Genomic DNA, 17,374 nt, shown 5'->3' with positions numbered 1-17,374 from the left:
CTATTAAGGTATCATGCGGCTGGTTGGCACCAATCTATGCGAACTGTATCAGATTAGGTTACATCCCGGGGGCCTGGAGACGAGTCATGGTTACGTTCATCCCGAAGGCTGGCAGGGGCTCCCACGTCACGGCCAAGGATTTCAGGCCCATCAGTCTCTCCTCGTTTTTACTAAAGACTTTGGAGAGACAGATGGACTGGTATCTAAGGAGGCGCATTCCGAGGGACTATCTATCAGGAGCACAACATGCGTGTCGTAAAGGAAGGTCAGTGGACACTGCCTTGCACACTATCGTTACGTGGCTTGAGGAAGCAATTGAGGGTAAGGACTTCGCGGGTGGGACCTTCCTTGATATTGACGGAGCTTTCACCAATGTCCTGCCAGAGGCAGTCGTAGCTGCACTAGACGGTCTTGGGGTTGAATCGAACCTCAAGCACCTCATTTTCAGTCTCCTTTGCGACAGACTGGTCGAAGCAAAATGGGGCAGCGCGAGCGCGTGGCGGAGTGTGAGCAGGGGAACCCCGCAAGGGGGGGTTCTTTCTCCTCTTCTATGGATCCTAGTCGTTAACGTCCTTCTCAAAAAGCTAGAGGATCTTGGCTGTCAGGTAACTGCCTATGCAGACGATGTAGCACTTATGGTGAAAGGAAATTTTCAAGCACTGTGTATGAATTGACAGAGGGATATCTCAGCGTTGTAACAAAATGGGAGGTCGAAAGTGGACTTGCCATCAATTCAAATAAAACAGAAATGGTTTTATTTAGTAGAAGGTACAAGATCCCGGAGGCGCCGTTACCGCTATTGGGAGGTATCCGCTTGCAACCGGCGGATACAGTGAAGTATTTAGGGCTCATCTTAGATAAGAAGCTTTCATGGAAGCCGAATATCGAGGAGAGAGCCAAAAAGGCATCGATTGCCTTATATTGCTGTGGGGCCTCTCACCGAAGGTGATACTCCGGCTCTATGACACCATAGTCAAGCCCATAATGTTCCATGGAGTCTTCATGTGGTGGAGGGCTTTGCAGAAGACCACACGACGACACGACAACGAGCTGCGCTCATCAGCATGTGCGGTGCATTAAGGTCCACCCCAACCATCGCACTTAATGCAATCCTGAACATAACGCCGGTGGATATTGCCGGAAGGTGTATGGCCGCAAAGGTGGCTATTAGGCTCAGGGAGTCTGGGTTCCTAAAGGGGCGTGCATCTGAATACTCGGATATCCTCACAAGCTTTGACTTCATACCGGATCATCTGGATCATGGAGTCGCCATATCGAACTGCGGTGGCTCCTTCTCTGCACATATACCGACAAGGAAGGTTTGGCAGGGAAGAAGTCGCTGGAGGAGAGGGGCAGTAAGCTTCTTTACGGATGGGTCGAAGCTTGGGGGGAGGTCGGTGGAGGGGTCTACTGTCGGAAGCTCTCCATAAAATCCAGCTTCAGACTTCCCGACTATTGTAGCGTTTTCCAGGCTGAGGTTGCAGCCATCAAGGTAGCAGCAGACATGCTGCTCAAAAAAAGGTCTACCTTCAGAGAAGTGACCATTCACTCAGATAGCAGAGCGGCGATACTAGCCTTGAACGCATTCACAGTGCGTTCAAGGTTGGTCGAAGAGTGTCTGGCGTCACTGTCCCTGGTGGAGAGAGCTTTTGTTATAAGACTGGTGTGGGTGCCGGGCCACAGCGGAATCGTAGGTAACTGCAAGGCTGATTAGCTGGCAAGGAAAGGCACCCTAGAATCGCTATTGGTAAAATGGGAACGGGTAGGTGCTCCTGCATCCTCCTGTTCTCTACTACTGAATGGCTGGGCCTCGCGACTGCTCGGTCAGCGATGGTCCAGCATTGATACCTGTGCGGCCATTTGACCCAAGATAGATCGCAGAAGATTTAGTGATCTCTTTGCCCTCAGTAAGGCTAGCCTCTCATTAATGATGGGGCTCCTGACGGGCCACTGCCCTATTGGCATACATGCTGTAAGACTGGGAATCTTACCGGACGCCGCATGCAGAAGCTGCTTGGAAGAAGATGCAGTAGAAACTAGCCAGCACTTCCTTCTTGACTGCCCTGCTTTTGGGAGGTCAAGACTTAGACACTTGGGGGCACATAGCTTCAGAATACCCGAAGACCTGGCGGGCATAGAAATTAAGCGCCTCTGCAAATTTGTATTGCATACTAAACGGTTTGCCGATATCTAAGACCGAACACGGGAGTTCGTTTTTCAATGGCTTCACAAAGGACTACTTCTATTAGTCCAGGTGCGATCTCTTGATCAGCCATCTAACCTAACCTAACCTAACCTAACATAAGTTTTTGATTAAATTTTTTAATCTGTAAATAAATTTTTCAAAATAAATTTACAGTAATTTCCCTTTAATCATGATTAAATTTTGATTATTAATTTTAATCCCTTTTCAACAGCTCTGATATACATTGCCGAACAAATAATTCACAAGCATACAAACATGTGTACACATGAGAATATGTCACCAACAAAAAATTGAAACATTGTTCTACAAAAACAACAATTGTCGAAATAGCAGAAGCATTACAAGTCAATATGGCAGCCAAATTGGCGAAGCCCAAATATAGTCAATTTTAGAACAAAAACGATTTCATTCATAAACGCAGGCGCAAATTCCACAAGCCACCTCGCTTCATTCATAAAAACAGACACCGTAACATCTTCCCGAGCATGCCTTTGCCAGCAAGCGTCTTTTCGCGGCGATGGCGATTTACAATATTTGTCTATTCTAAAATGTTTTCCCGTGGCTCGCAAAAATCAGCGTTGGCACAGCTCGAATTTCGTTGTGGCGATTTGTCGTCGCGTCAATGCTTCGACAGATTGACTATTTGATATTTGTTATTTTGAATGTATGTACATTAGGCATGTAACAAATTTTGACGAAAAATTTGGCATACCACCACGTGGTGGCAAATATTGTACAAGTAATGAATATCACTTTTTTATGTGATTTCGGTTCAAAAACGTTCCGCGCAAAAATGGATTTCTAAAAAAAGTCAACATTTTTTTTGTATCAGAATTTTCTGAAGAAAAATTAGTTTGGGGTGGGTGGGGCACTTCCCTTAGGTCAATTAAAAGGCGTTTGGAATAATTAGAAGATTATTAGTTGAATAAATATCTATTAAAGATATATTAAGAAAAACGTGTACAGTGTACAAAACTTTTTTCGTTTTTTTCAGCAGTTCTGATAAAAAAGTAATTTCGTTTTGCGCGGAAACTTGTTTGCAATTTCGCAAAAAAAAAATAATGGAGTTCATACTTTTTTATTCTCTATTCGACTATGGTATGCCGTTTTTCGTATTTGCAAAAATTGTAAAAAGCTATATGCCTAATGTACATATGTATGTATGTGGCTCGCATTTGCTTTCGTAAACATACAGACAAATGTGCCAAAGAAATAATATATGTATGTATATGCCGATAATATAAAATAGTAGGTATATTTCTGTCTCATTCTTTCCTGGCTTTATCCTATACATTTTCGTATTAGTGTCGTGTGTCGTTTTTCCGTTGCATTTGGTTTGAAATCAAAACGATTCTATACAAGTTTCACTTCAAAAATTTTTGACCCGATTTTTTCGACATTTTCGAATTTTTTAAAAATACTTCAAATCAGAATTTTTGGAAATCCAAGGCAGACACGATAGAGCATTGTATAAAGAAGATATGTACAAAATTTCAAAAGAATCGGTTAAGTAAAACTTGAGATATCATGTCAACCACCTCAAAAAAAGTAGTTTCGAGGAAAACGTGTTTAAAGTTTAGGAGACAATTCTAGTGAACACGGACCCCACGTCACAAAATCGGCTGTATCTCCGAAAAGTTGTCGATTTTTGAAAAATCCTTCCAAGGTCATATTTTTGAAGTCTAAACTTTCAAAATATGCAAAAAGAAATCGATTTTTTCAAAATCCTACACCAGAATACCCCCTTAAAGAAGATATACAGAAATAATACCGTGTTAACCAAAAAAGACGATAATTCGTAAAAATATGATAGCAATATTTCTAATAATACACGAAATTGATATTAGAAGATACATAGAAACACTTGACCGTATAGAGCGACTATTAAAATAATCCGCAAAAACTACGCCTTCATAATTCATAACAAAAATAAAATCTCTGTGGTCCAGACCTTGCAGTCCACAAAATAATTTCAAGTAAAATAAATGTCTAGCAAAATAATAATAACCAAGTACTAATTAATAAAGTCACAATAGATAAAACTTATGCAGAAACAAATATTACACAGAAATACAGAATATTTTTTTTTTAATTATAATTGACCGGCATCCAAGCAATTATATATATAATTAAACCCCTATTACTCGTATTACCATAACCCACAAAAAAACTTAGAGTTAGAAAGATTTCTGGTTATGAAAGTTTAACTGTATACATACATATATGCATATGTATATAGGGTGATCAATTTTTAAATTTCAAAAACCCGTTCGAGCATTTCAACTAGTAACTGGCGAATGGCACTCGTAAAGTTTTGCTCCAAGGCCTGATTCGAAACGGGATTATCCGCATAGAATTAAGACTTTACATATCTGCACAAGAAAAAGTCCATTAATTGATGTGATGTGAGGGAAGTGGCGCCGTCTTGTTGAATTCAAATGACGCCGAGATCACGAGCTTCAATTTTAAGTACCAACCATTCGGTTATAATGGTCGCTTTTGACGGTTCCGTTTTCACCGGCATCATTTCTGAAGAAATATGGACCGATGATTCCACCAGTTATAAAGCAAACTACATCTTTGTTTTCTACATAAAATGAAAGCTCTTTAATCACTTCAGCTTGCTCTTTTTCGTAAATGTGGCAATTTTTACGTCGAAAACGTCGGCTCTTCTTGGAACTTTTCATGATAAATAGATAGAAGTGATGTTGCTTGGAAAGGTCGAATGGCTTAAGTTCCCACACAAGCTTTATTTTGTACACTTTCAATTTAAGGGCGGGTGAGGTTCGTTTCGTCGAAAAAAGACCTTTTTTCATGAATTTTTTTAGAAAAAATTATTTAGGTTTATTTCACTTATTATTATATGAAAGTACAACATTTGAAGGATACTTAAAAAAAGTTTTTTTCGAAAAATAGGGAGGAATAACAGATTTATCGTCGCTCTCTGCAGGCACCTCGAAAAGAAGTTATTGTGCGGAGACCAGCCTACAGCATCATCTGAAACCAAAAAATGAAAATGCTTTCTTTAGTTAATTCATTTATCTTTCAATTGACGTCGAGTTTTTTTTAATTTTTGGTAACATTTTCAAGCCAAAATTACGATTTTAGACGAAAAAATCGACCTATTTGTTATTGTAAAATTGTTAGTAATTAAAATTTTTGGAAAAACTTTACGTCATTCGAGAGCTATATATATGTAGAATATTTGTACAAAATTTCAAAACGATCGATGCACTAGTTTTTTCTGTAGGCTGGTCACCGACTTTAAAAATTACATATTTGGGAAAATCGATTCAAAGTTCTCGCCGCTCAGCACAGGTAGCTGGAATGCGCGCAAGCCTAAGTTAGAGGTACCGTTATTCAACCTGCTGTAACTTCGTTAGTTTTTCTGCGAATGACCTAAAACTTTAACACAATATTCATGAGATGTTGAGGGTTAGGAAAAAAGATGGAAAAAAAAGTTATCAAACCTTACCCCCCTTTAAGATCTCGACGTAAAATGTTTCAAGTCGTTCCATACGAGTAGCTGCGAACGCCGCCGAATCGATTCTCCACGGGCTTTGTGTACATTCTCAGATACGGCCGCTATACAATAATAAATGCACAAGGTCGATTATGTTGACCATAAGTTGAGCGAAGCGCGCGAAATTCATGCAAGATGAACGATTTGTAAACTTTGTTAAGACTGTCTTTTTATGATGAAATGCGAAACAATACTGAACAAAAACAGCGTGACGACTCGACACGATTCACGGTTTATCTATTAATTGAAAAAAGTACACAATTCGATATAATTTATTTTCGCTAATACAACTTCTTAAAAATATGGCGTATATATTATTAAGAAAATGTTTCCTGAGGTTCATTATAGTACCATCACTAATCGTATGGAGTAAAGTCAACCGGCTGTTATGTGCTTGTTATAAGGGGGCTTGCCAATTTTTCGTCCAATTCCATTTTATTTACAAATACGCTATTCTCAAACAAACACGGTCTCTCATTTTCATAGAAGTAACTAACATGTTGGACGATATAAGTGGTATAAAGTCACCTGGAAGTTCGAAAATCACAGTGTCATGTATATGGTAGCTAACCCATTTTTGACACTCAGACATACCATTGTTAGGAAAATATTATCGCTGAATTATGTATCTCGCACATAAACACATTTTGCGGTAAAAAGTCAACTATAGTTACTGGGGACTAAATATTCGGTACCTAAGTGTTTGAACAGTTTTTGTTGGATTTGAATAATTTGACATTACAAAGTGGAATACTCTAAATGGATTCTCCGTGTAAAGCTTATCTCGTTATATTTATTTCTTCTAGATGTGTATAGCGGAAGGTAAAGGAATCAAATGGAATTATAACTTTTATAATATAGTAGCAACCACGCCAAATTTCTCACTGTGAAATAGAAATATTAGAAGAATGTTTTATGCCGAATTTGGTTGAAAGCAGCATAGCAGGTTCTGAGATATGTGATTTTACCTAAAAGTTAGCGGTGCCACCCACATTGACCAATTTTAACACCGCTACTTTTAAAACCCTCTCATAATATCTCGGGAGTGAAGGTAAATGTCTATGGCGAATTAAGTTATTGATATATTCCGCTTTAAGTAGTTCTTTACAGTACCGATATGTGGGGAGTGTACGGATGATAACATCCGATTTCATCCGTTTTCACAATCTTGATTACAAAATTGTTTTAAGCGAAATTGGTTATGGAATTTAAATCCGCATTAAAGCAAGATTCTTCAACATGTCGCTGATTTGCGCCCACGCCCGGACGTAAGAGAATGAAAATGTGAGCAAAGATGCTTCCTATGGAGAGCATCTATGAGAGCTGGCCGTCACGATGTCAAAATCGAGTTTGGTGACACTAAGGCCAGGGTGGGCAAGGAAGGTATCTTTGGCATAACAGTCGGTAAATTCAGCCTCCACGAGAAAACATCCCCAAATGTGTTGAGGCTGATCGACTTCACCAGGGTTCGAATAAGGTTATCTGTAATACTAGATTTCAGCATTGAAAAATTTATCAGACACCTGGCTGTCTCCGGATCGAAAAACCACCAATCATATCGATCATGCTGTGATAAACGGAAGACACGTATCCAGTGTTTTAGTCGCGTACACTCCGTGGTCCTAACATCGACTCGGACCACTATCTTATTGCAGCCAAGATTCGCACCGCCTCTGTGCATCAAAAAACGCAGGCCAACAAACACAACCGAACGATTTTCTACTCGACTTGCACGCCTGGTCTCTGAGAGCACTCGTCAACAGCTCGGTGTAAGGGAACTGTGGAACGGCATTTCAAACTCCTTACGTACAGCTGCAACCGGAACCATTGGTTTTCGGGAAATGAAAAGAACAGCTGGTACTATGAGGAGTGCCATGCCGCAGCGGAGGAAAAGCAAACTGCTGACAGTCAAAACTTCAACGTTGTAGGTAATTTCGTCTATTTAGGAACCAACCACCAACAATGTCAACCTCGAAATCCAACGCAAGATATCTCTTGCCAACAGGTGCTACTTTGGATTGAGTAGGCAATTGAGAAGTAAAGTCTTCTCTCGACGAACAAAACCTAAACTCTATAAGTCACTCACTATTCCTGTCTTGTTTTATGGTGCAGAGGCATGGACGATGACAACATCTGATGAGTAGACGTAACGAGTTTTCGAGAGAAAGGTCCTGTGAAAGATTTATGGTCCTTTGCGCCTTGGCCACGGCGAATATCGCATTCGATGGAACGATGAGCTGTACGAGATATACGACGACATTGACATAGTTCAGCGAATTAAAAGACAGCGGCTACGCTGGCTAGGTCATGCGTTCGAATGGACGAAAACACTTCAGCTCTGAAAGTATTCGACGCAGTACCCGCCTGGGTAAACAGAGGGAGCCGAGGACCTCGACTCCGTTGGAAATACCAGGTGGAAAAGGACCTGGCATCGCTTGGCATTTCCAATTGGCGTCACGTTGCGAAAGGAAGAAACAACTGCCGCGCTGTTGTTAACTAGGCTATAATCGCGTAAGTGGTGTCAAAAAAGAAGAAAAAGAGTTTAAACCTATCAGAGGAAGAGAGCCACGCTGACTTTTTAAAATTTTTAGTCCGCAAGTGGTTTTTGCTACTGAAAACTCTATTGCAAATAGCAGCTCTATATCTTATTTTAATGCTAAGTTATGGCAGTTTATAAAATTTCTTTTAATAGCGTTTTGTGAACGTGACAGTGGACCGATTACACCCATCTATGTACTGTTAATTTTTTTATGTCAAGGAACACGTTTCTTGTCATGCTGATCATTTATATATGTATATAACCCTATGTGTATATCGATTAGTTTTAGGTGATACGTACAACGTTAGGTGAACAAAACTATTATATTCTGTAGCAACAGGTTGCAAGAGTATTAAAATATAACTCCTTGCAAATATGTTTAAATAAAAAGTAAGGAAGGGATACATTTAGGTGCAGCCGAACATTTTATACTCTTGCAACTTACAAAAATTAATGCCAAGGAAATACTTTAAGTTGGAAAACGTCAACCAGAGGACCGGCATCCAAGCAATTCTATACCGACTGATACATAAAGTTTGTTAAAAAAGCGAAAACCATTAGTAGAATCTACTAGATTTTATTTATTTTTCCCAACACCATATATTCTGATATTAGTTATACAGGTATGGAAGGTAAGTCAAGTTTTCGCTCAAATTTATCTATTTCACGCACAAAGATACACTGTTATGTGTAATATATATTATCACCCCTATTCTGTGCACTTGTCAAATTAATAAAATATTGACAATTAACTTAAATATTTATCAAGTGAGAAATACTTTGGTATTCTGTGACAATCTTGATAAAAGTAAAAGCTTCAATTCGCAAAGCTTTTCCCCACACGAGTGGTGAACAAAATAATGTAAATAGCAACAGCTGCTTTCTATTCAAATTATATTGATAGCAAGCAATATGTGTGCAGTCAATTGCTCCTATGATGCTTTTTATTCCAAATTTTCTAAAAAATCTGGAATATATTTCAAATAAATTTGCTTAAATTAGTATATTATTAATACTTGCCCCGTTTTTATAAAATTTTCTTCCTCTGTTGAACTGGGAAACTTTATTTCTCCTTCCTTCACCTTCACAATAAGTTTTGCTACAGCCCGCACACTTCTCGAAATAGACGACTGACTATGGGCACGTCAACTTGCCTTGTTATCTACACATTTCTAGTATGAACCGTGTCCAAAGAAGTTCAAAGCTGCTAGAACCCTTACAGTTAAAGGCGTTTTTGTATCGTGTGGGGCTAGTTCATCAATCAGGCGACGGCAAATTTCACGAGTTAATCGAAAATTTTGCCCAAAGGTATTCTCGCTCACAGAAAATGGATTGCTATCGTCACGTAAACCAGGGATAACGGGATGCCCAACTTATTCCAGTGTGAGAGCGCCTCAAAATAAGCGTTTTTTATAACATTTTCCATTATGGCCAGATCGAACAAAATAAAAATGTTTGGGTATTTTAAATTAAAACACCCAACATTTAGTACGAATAAAAACTACTATATAGTGGTTATTTATTATATGGAGAATTTATTTAAATCTTTTTAAAGTATATTAGAACAATTGACTTTTGAACTTTCAATACCCAATAAAAAGATTTAAGCTTTTTAGCTCTTAATCAATAAATGGTTTTAGTAAATTTCCGTTGAAAATAATACTATGATGCATCACATTACAAAACGTTTCATCAAATACCTTTAAATTTCATAAATTTATTTAATTTTCATTGTTTAACATTTTTTATAAGTGGTCTTGAACGATGCAACAAATCCCTCCGTTTTCATATTTTTTTGGTAACATTTCAATCTGGCCATCGCTCGATTCCAATTGCTAAACGTCAAAACCTCCTCAATCCAGTCATATGTCAAAGTTTAGGTGGTTTTGACGTTTAGCAATTGTTCTCTCACTTCCAGTGAGAGAAGAGTTGGACATCTCTTTATCTCTGGCGTAAACATTTTAAATACCGCGTGCGAGTCCTATTCTCACAATTTTCATCTTCGTTTAACAATAATAACAAAAGTAAAATATCTTTCATTTTCACAACAAGATGCACAAACAGATATTTAATTCATAACAAGCACTGTCAAGAGCATTTGACATCTTAACAACATATAAAGAAAAGAGCTTTTTGTTTCAGACACAGAATACGAAATGCTTGATAAATTTCAAATTTTGACAAATTATAAATATGTTGAATTTGTCAAGTGCACAGAATAGGGGTGTATATAAGTATATGTTAGCATTGACCGATATTTTCAAACAAAAGTCAACCATAGGTACTAGGGTCTAAATATTCGGTACAAAATAGCTTGATCAGTTTTTGTTGGATTTGAAAAATTTTTATACTTTTGCAAACAGTTGGTACAGAATATTTTAGTTGTTCACCTAACGGTTGTATGTATAACCTGAAACTAAACTAGATAGGTTATACAAATATAAATTATCAGGGTGACGAGAAAAGTTGAAATCCGGTTCACTGTCTGTCTGTCCATCCGTGCAAGCTGAACCTTGATTAAAAATTGAGATATCTTGATGATACTTGGTATACAGGTTCCTTAGTACAAAAAAAATATCGAGTTCGTATATGGGCGTAATGCCACGCTCACAAATCGCCATTAACCGAAAAAAACATAAAGTGCCATACACTAACAGCCCTATTCTGAAGAAACCTCTCAACTCAGTATTTGAGAGATTTCTTGTGAGGCATATTTTGTGAGGCTATTCTTGCTCAAACCTCATAAGAAAAAAGCTTAAAAAAGTCACCACGTGAGATAAAAAGCTTTTAGCTGTCAAACAGCTGTTTTAAGAAAAATAAGCAAACAAAAAAGGACACAACAATTGATAATCATCATATGTAAGTAATTTTGCAAATTTTAAATATATATATATATAATATATTTCAAATATTCTTGGGCGTACAAAAACGGAAAGGACAACTCAGGAGCAGCTGCAACATTACATAATGTTTTGCAAGCAGCATCCTGAGTTGCAACGGGGGAAGCTAACTCCGACCAACCCTCAAGGGCTGCAAATACTTTGGTCGGAGTTAGCAGATAATTTAAATGCCTTAAGAGGTCCTACTCGGTCGGCAGCCAAGTGGATGGAGGTAAGTTCATAAATGCTTGTGTATGTTTCACATTAATAAAATATGTATGTTTCTATAGGATGCATTGGAAACATCAGTTGCCATCGCGAGCGCGCAAACTGAAGGCACATGCGCAAGCGACTGGTGGAGGCCCTCCGATAAATGTAATGAGCGAATTCGAGGAGCAAGCAGTTTCAACTTTTGGAGCAGCAGCGGTGGATGGATTGCCGGGTGTTGTGACTTTGGGTCACCAGGTAATATTTTAATTTAATATTTGTCGGACTATATATGAGGCAATAATTGGTCCGTTTTATACTTACAGGTTTTGCCGTTGTATTTAAATACACCAACAGTCGCATCGCCTGCTCCAGCATCCTCGCCGGCAGTCACTGCGCCAGCTTTTCCTGCTCTAACTTTAAATTTTTCTTCCTCGCCATCACCTCATTTTTCTTCCTTACCATCACCTCCATCTTCTTCTTTATCTCCTCCCATCTTATCTTCTCCTATGCCATCTCCTTCTTACATCCCTCCTGAAAAATTGACTGCAGCGAAGATGCTTGGGGCAGTGCTAAAGAAAATGGAGGCTCGGAAAAAGCGAGAGGAGGAGGCCATTGCTCTACAAAGGACAATTGTAGAGCAAAATGTGCAGATGACAGAGGTGCTGACCGAAATGACAAAAGCACTAACCTCGCTGTCAGAGGTTATCGCTAAATTGTCAGAGAAATTAGATAAGTAACAATAAAAATGTAAAAAAATAAAAAAAATTAAATAAAAATGTAAAAAAATTAAATGAAATAAAATGAATTATTTAATAAATAAATAAAAAAAAAATGAATTATTTAAACATATGTAGATGTCTTTTTATTCATTCTTAGAGGAAGTAAAATGTACAGAGACAGTAAGTAACTTACATATATGTATATATGTATATATGTATATATATTTATAGTACATAACGCCACTGGAAATATATACATACATATATCGATTGCGTCCATGGTGCCCATGATCCCAAATTTCGTGGAAAATCTTTAAGAAAAAATTTATTTATTTATTTATATTTATTATACTCTCGCAACAAAGTTGCTAAAGAGAGTATTATAGTTTTGTTCACATAACGGTTGTTTGTAAGTCCTAAAACTAAAAGAGTCAGATATAGGGTTATATATACCAAAGTGATCAGGGTGACGAGTAGAGTTGAAATCCGGATGTCTGTCTGTCCGTACGTCCGTCCGTCCGTCCGTGCAAGCTGTAACTTGAGTAAAAATTGAGATATCATGATGAAACTTGGAACACGTATTTCTTGGCTCCATAAGAAGGTTAAGTTCGAAGATGGGCAAAATCGGCCCACTGCCACGCCCACAAAATGGCGGAAACCGAAAACCTACAAAGTCCCATAACTAAGTCATAAATAAAGATATTAAAATGAAATTTGGCACAAAGGATCACATTAGGGAGGGGCATATTTGGACGTAATTTTTTTTGGAAAAGTGGGCGTGGCCCCGCCCCCTAAAAAGTTTTTTGTACATATCTTGGAAACTACTATATCTATGTCAACCAAACTCTACAGAATCGTTTCCTTCAGGCATCTCCATATACAGTTCAAAAATGGAAGAAATCGGATAATAACCACGCCCACCTCCCATACAAAGGTTATGTTGAAAATCACTAAAAGTGCGTTAACCGACTAACAAAAAACGTCAGAAACACAAAATTTTACGCAAGAAATGGCAGAAGGAAGCTGCACCCAGGCTTTTTTTAAAAATTGAAAATGGGCGTGGCGTCGCCCACTTATGGACCAAAAACCATATCTCAAGAACTACTCGACCGCTTTTAATGAAATTCGGTATATAATATTTCCTTAACACCTTGATGACATGTACGAAATATGGGTGAAATCGGTTCACAACCACGCCTTCTTCCAATATAACGCTATTTTGAATTCCATCTGATGCCTTCTCTGTATAATATACACATTAGGAACAAGGTCCCTTATATCGAACACGAAGAACTCAGTGCCTAACCTAACCTAATTTTTCACCGAAAATATCGGTAAATCTCTCAGAATTTAATTCTAATTAATTTTACAGCAAAATAAAACAATATGTAAATGACGGATAATGAAATCTCGATTATCACTTTATCATGCGAGAGTATAAAATGTTCGGTGACACCCGAACTTAGCCCTTCCTTACTTGTTTTTTATTTATTTATCTTACACCTTCTTTGTATCCGAAACATCCTGCGCGCTTAAAGGGAAACAAATTTCACTGCCCTTAACATCCACAATTAATTTCGAAATAAAGTGCAGAGCTCTAGACACAGAGGGCTGGCTCATAGAGAGCATAAACTATTACCAACGCATTTTTGGTAAGAGCCATGCCCGTAAAAATATAAACACGCCAGGAAACGCAGATCAAAAGGTATATTTGACTTCTGCACATCATGCGGCACCACTTAGAAGTAATTTACATAGCGATTTTGGGAATCGAAATGTATTAATAAATGTTGTTTCCTGCATAGTAAAAGGATCGCTTTTGTTTCGCAAACCCTTCAACATTTTCCTCCTACCCTCCCGATTCCTCCTCCTCAACAATTGCCTCCTCCATGCTAATTATAACACTCAATTCTCAATTTTTTTTTAAAAACAAAACAAAACAAACACAGATGTTTTGTATTATGATGGCTGCTTTCACACGTCACAGATATTTGTGATAATAGTGAGCATTTGAGCTTTTGAATTTTCGCCAGAATAAGGTAACCCTCACTATAGTGAGAAACATCACTGTGGTGAGGTTGGTGACTTTTGTGAGGGCATGAGAATAGGGTTGTAAATTAAGATATAGAACTGTAACTTGACACAGGTGATCGCAGTAGCAAGTGGCAACCGTGGATAAAAAATTTTGAAAAGGTGGGTGAGGCCTCGCCCTCTATTATGTTTAATGTACATATCCGATAAATTGAATATAAGATTTTCTACCGACAGTGCGAAAGGGAATAAAATAAATGGATAACACCGCTCACTTCCCATATAACGGTACAGTTCAAAACCACTAAAACCCGATAAATCGATAACACTGTGGAACATTTTTGGGATTATTGTCTGGTGAGAAATTCCAAGTCAGGGTGATCGTACTAGGTCAGTATAGTAAAACCCTCAAAGGGTTTGGCGTTCGCATTTGTCAGTTTTTTTTATGACCTTTTAAATTTTTTCCTTATCTTGATGTTTTTTCGCGAACCACTTGTCCGATTTTGATGAAACAAATTTAGAAAAATTAAGAATTACAATTTCTCTTTGTTTTTATTCAAAAAAGTGTCATTTATCGCCTTTTTTTATAAATTTTCCCCAATAACTCCAGACTTCTGGCCATAAACTACTAAAACAATAAAGTAAACATTAGATACGGAAAAAATTTAAAAGGTCATAAAAAAAACTGACACATACGAACGCCAAACCCTTTGAGGCTTTTACTATAATGACCTAGTACCATCACCCTGACTTGGAATTTCTCACCCCCCAGATTAGCTGCTGTACTGTGTAATCAAATGCGCCAGAAACGAAAAAAATTGGCGCCAGGATGGTATGACAAGGTGGTTAAGGGACCGTGCTAAAAATTGGCCGACGGACGTTGCACCGCCCACTTTTTGGAGAATTCCCATATCTCGGGTCCCGACCAACCGCTTTCGATAAATTTTAAAACTTTGCGAGCGAAATCGGACAAGAACCACGCCTACTTCCCATATAGCACAATGTTAAATACTACTTGATTCTTTTACTTTCCTTTGCACGAATAATGCCTTTGGTATATGCCACTTTATGAAAAAAATTGTTTAAGTCCAACCAAAACTGTTCAGGACTCTAGGTATCGAATTTATGGGCCCCAGTACCTATAGTTGACTTTTTACCGAAAATATCGGTCAATGTGTGAACTGTCATGTTATTTTGTTCGGTATTTTTTTAAATTTTATCATGGAAAGAATTACGCGTGTACAACATTTGCAAATCGTTCAACTTTACTACGACATTTCAAGTCCTATAAAGAATGTGTTTCGCGGCTTCGCTCAACTTATGGTCAACATAATTGGCCTACTGAGCTTAATATTCGCAACACCATCACCCATCTTGACACGCAGTATTTATTTATTAGATAGTATTGACCAAATAGACCACGTTCAGCACGCAGTGAAGAATATATAGCAGCCGTACCTGAGAATGTACATCAAGACCGTGGAGAATCGATTCGGCAGCGTTCGCAGCTACTCGTATGGACCGTAAGGAATGACTTGTAACATTTTACGTTGAGATCTTAAATTGAAAGCGTACAAAATAAAGCTTGTGTAAGAACTGAAGACATTCGACCTTCCGAAGCAACATCACTTCCTTCTATGGGCTCATTAAAAGTTCCAAGAAAACCGACGTTTTCGAGAAAAATTTTGTTTTGCGATGAGCCCTATTTCTGCCTCAACGGATATGTAAATAAGCGGAATTGCCACATTTGGGACAAATAAAAAGCTAAAAAGATTCGAGAGTTGCAATTTTATCCAAAAAAACAAAGATTTAGTATACTTTGTGACCGGTGGAATCATCGGTTCATATTTCCTCAAAAATTATACCGGGGAGCGTAACCGTCAAAGGCGACCGTTATCGCTTCATTATGATCGACTGGTTGATACCTGAAATTGAACTCGTGAGCTCGGCGATATTTGAATTCAACAAGACGGTCCGTCACGTCAATGAATTTATTGTGAAAACACTTAACGGAGCAGATAATTTCATGTTTGAGCCGGTTGATTGGCCACCAAGATCGTGTGCTATTACATAGTTAGACTTTTTTCGGTGGGGTTATGTAAAGACTTAAGTCTATGCGGACAATCCCGCTTCGATTTAGGCCTTGGAACAAAACATCACGCGTTTCATTTGCCAATTACCTGTCAAAATGATCGAACGAGTCAACGAAAATTGGACTCATCAGATGGACAATCTGAGATGTAGCCGAGGCCAATACTTGAAAGCGATAATCTTCCAAAAATAAATGCCAAAGATTGTTATTTCGAATGATAATAAACATTTCCCACAAAAATTAAATTTCTGGGTGTTTTCTTTAACTCAATCGAAGATACTAAATTTAATACAATGAGTTTATGGGGAAAACGCCAACGAGAAGATTAGGATTGAAGATAATAGAGATATGGGGTTTAGACCTATTGTTATTATGTCATTCCTATTTAGTTGTAAACCATACAAATTTGAAGAAAACTTTACTATTTAATTTCATTAAAATATCAAACAAACTGGTTAAATACAGGTGGAAACTCGGAAATTATTAGATACTATTTATATGCTAGAGAAAGAGACGGGCATTGTATTAATTTTACTCAGGCTTATGAATGATTATATTTTCAATCAATTTTATGAATACGTAAATCAGGCAATGAATGACATATTTGTCATAGGTAGTACGTGGGAGTATTTCCTATATATTAGGTTGTCAAATATCGAGTTAGACCAGAATGTGGCATCTCGTGACATCGCCCAGGAAATGAGAGTTAGTCACCATTTTAAACCATCTGCAGAATGCTGGATACACAAAAAAGATTGATGTTTGGGTGCCGCATGATTTGACGCAAAAATGATTTGATGAAAAAAGAAAATTCTGGACCGAATCAACGCCTGCGATATGCTGCTGAAACAAAACAAACTCGACCCATTTTTGAAGGGTATGGTGACTGGCGATATAAAAAGGATCACATACGACAATATCAAGCGAAAACGGTCGTGGTCGGAGGCCGGTGAATCGTTCCAAACAGTGGCCATGTCGGGATTGACAGCCAGGAAGGCTTTGCTGTGTTTGGTGGGATTGGAAGGGAATTATGCTGCTCCCATATGGCCAGAGGCTTAATTCTACCATCTACTGTGAACAACTGGAGCGCTTGAAGTAGGCGATCGACCAGAAGCGTCCAGAATTGGCCAACAGGAAGGGAGTAGTGTTCCACCAGGACAACGCCAGACCACATA

General features: G+C 38.2%; 1 protein-coding gene across 11 annotated transcripts in view; it reads right to left on the bottom strand.

Moving 5' to 3' along the window:
- The window catches only part of LOC105221995 (uncharacterized), a 223,629-nt gene that overhangs the window by 98,571 nt on the left and 107,684 nt on the right, over positions 1–17,374 (bottom strand). The window contains exon 1 of one of the 11 annotated variants that reach the window (XM_049459642.1): positions 5,682–5,970. The exons of 9 other annotated variants lie outside the window; for them this stretch is intronic. The gene's annotated coding sequence lies outside the window, so the exon portion shown is untranslated. Of the gene's footprint in view, positions 1–3,210; positions 5,204–5,681; positions 5,971–17,374 lie in introns of those variants that run through there. One more of the 11 variants, XR_007423135.1, reaches the window with a different exon arrangement.

This window comes from Bactrocera dorsalis, chromosome 6 (genome assembly GCF_023373825.1).
Source record: "Bactrocera dorsalis isolate Fly_Bdor chromosome 6, ASM2337382v1, whole genome shotgun sequence".
NCBI classification, from domain to species: Eukaryota; Metazoa; Arthropoda; class Insecta; order Diptera; family Tephritidae; genus Bactrocera; species Bactrocera dorsalis.
This window is presented reverse-complemented; position numbering and strand designations above follow the sequence as displayed.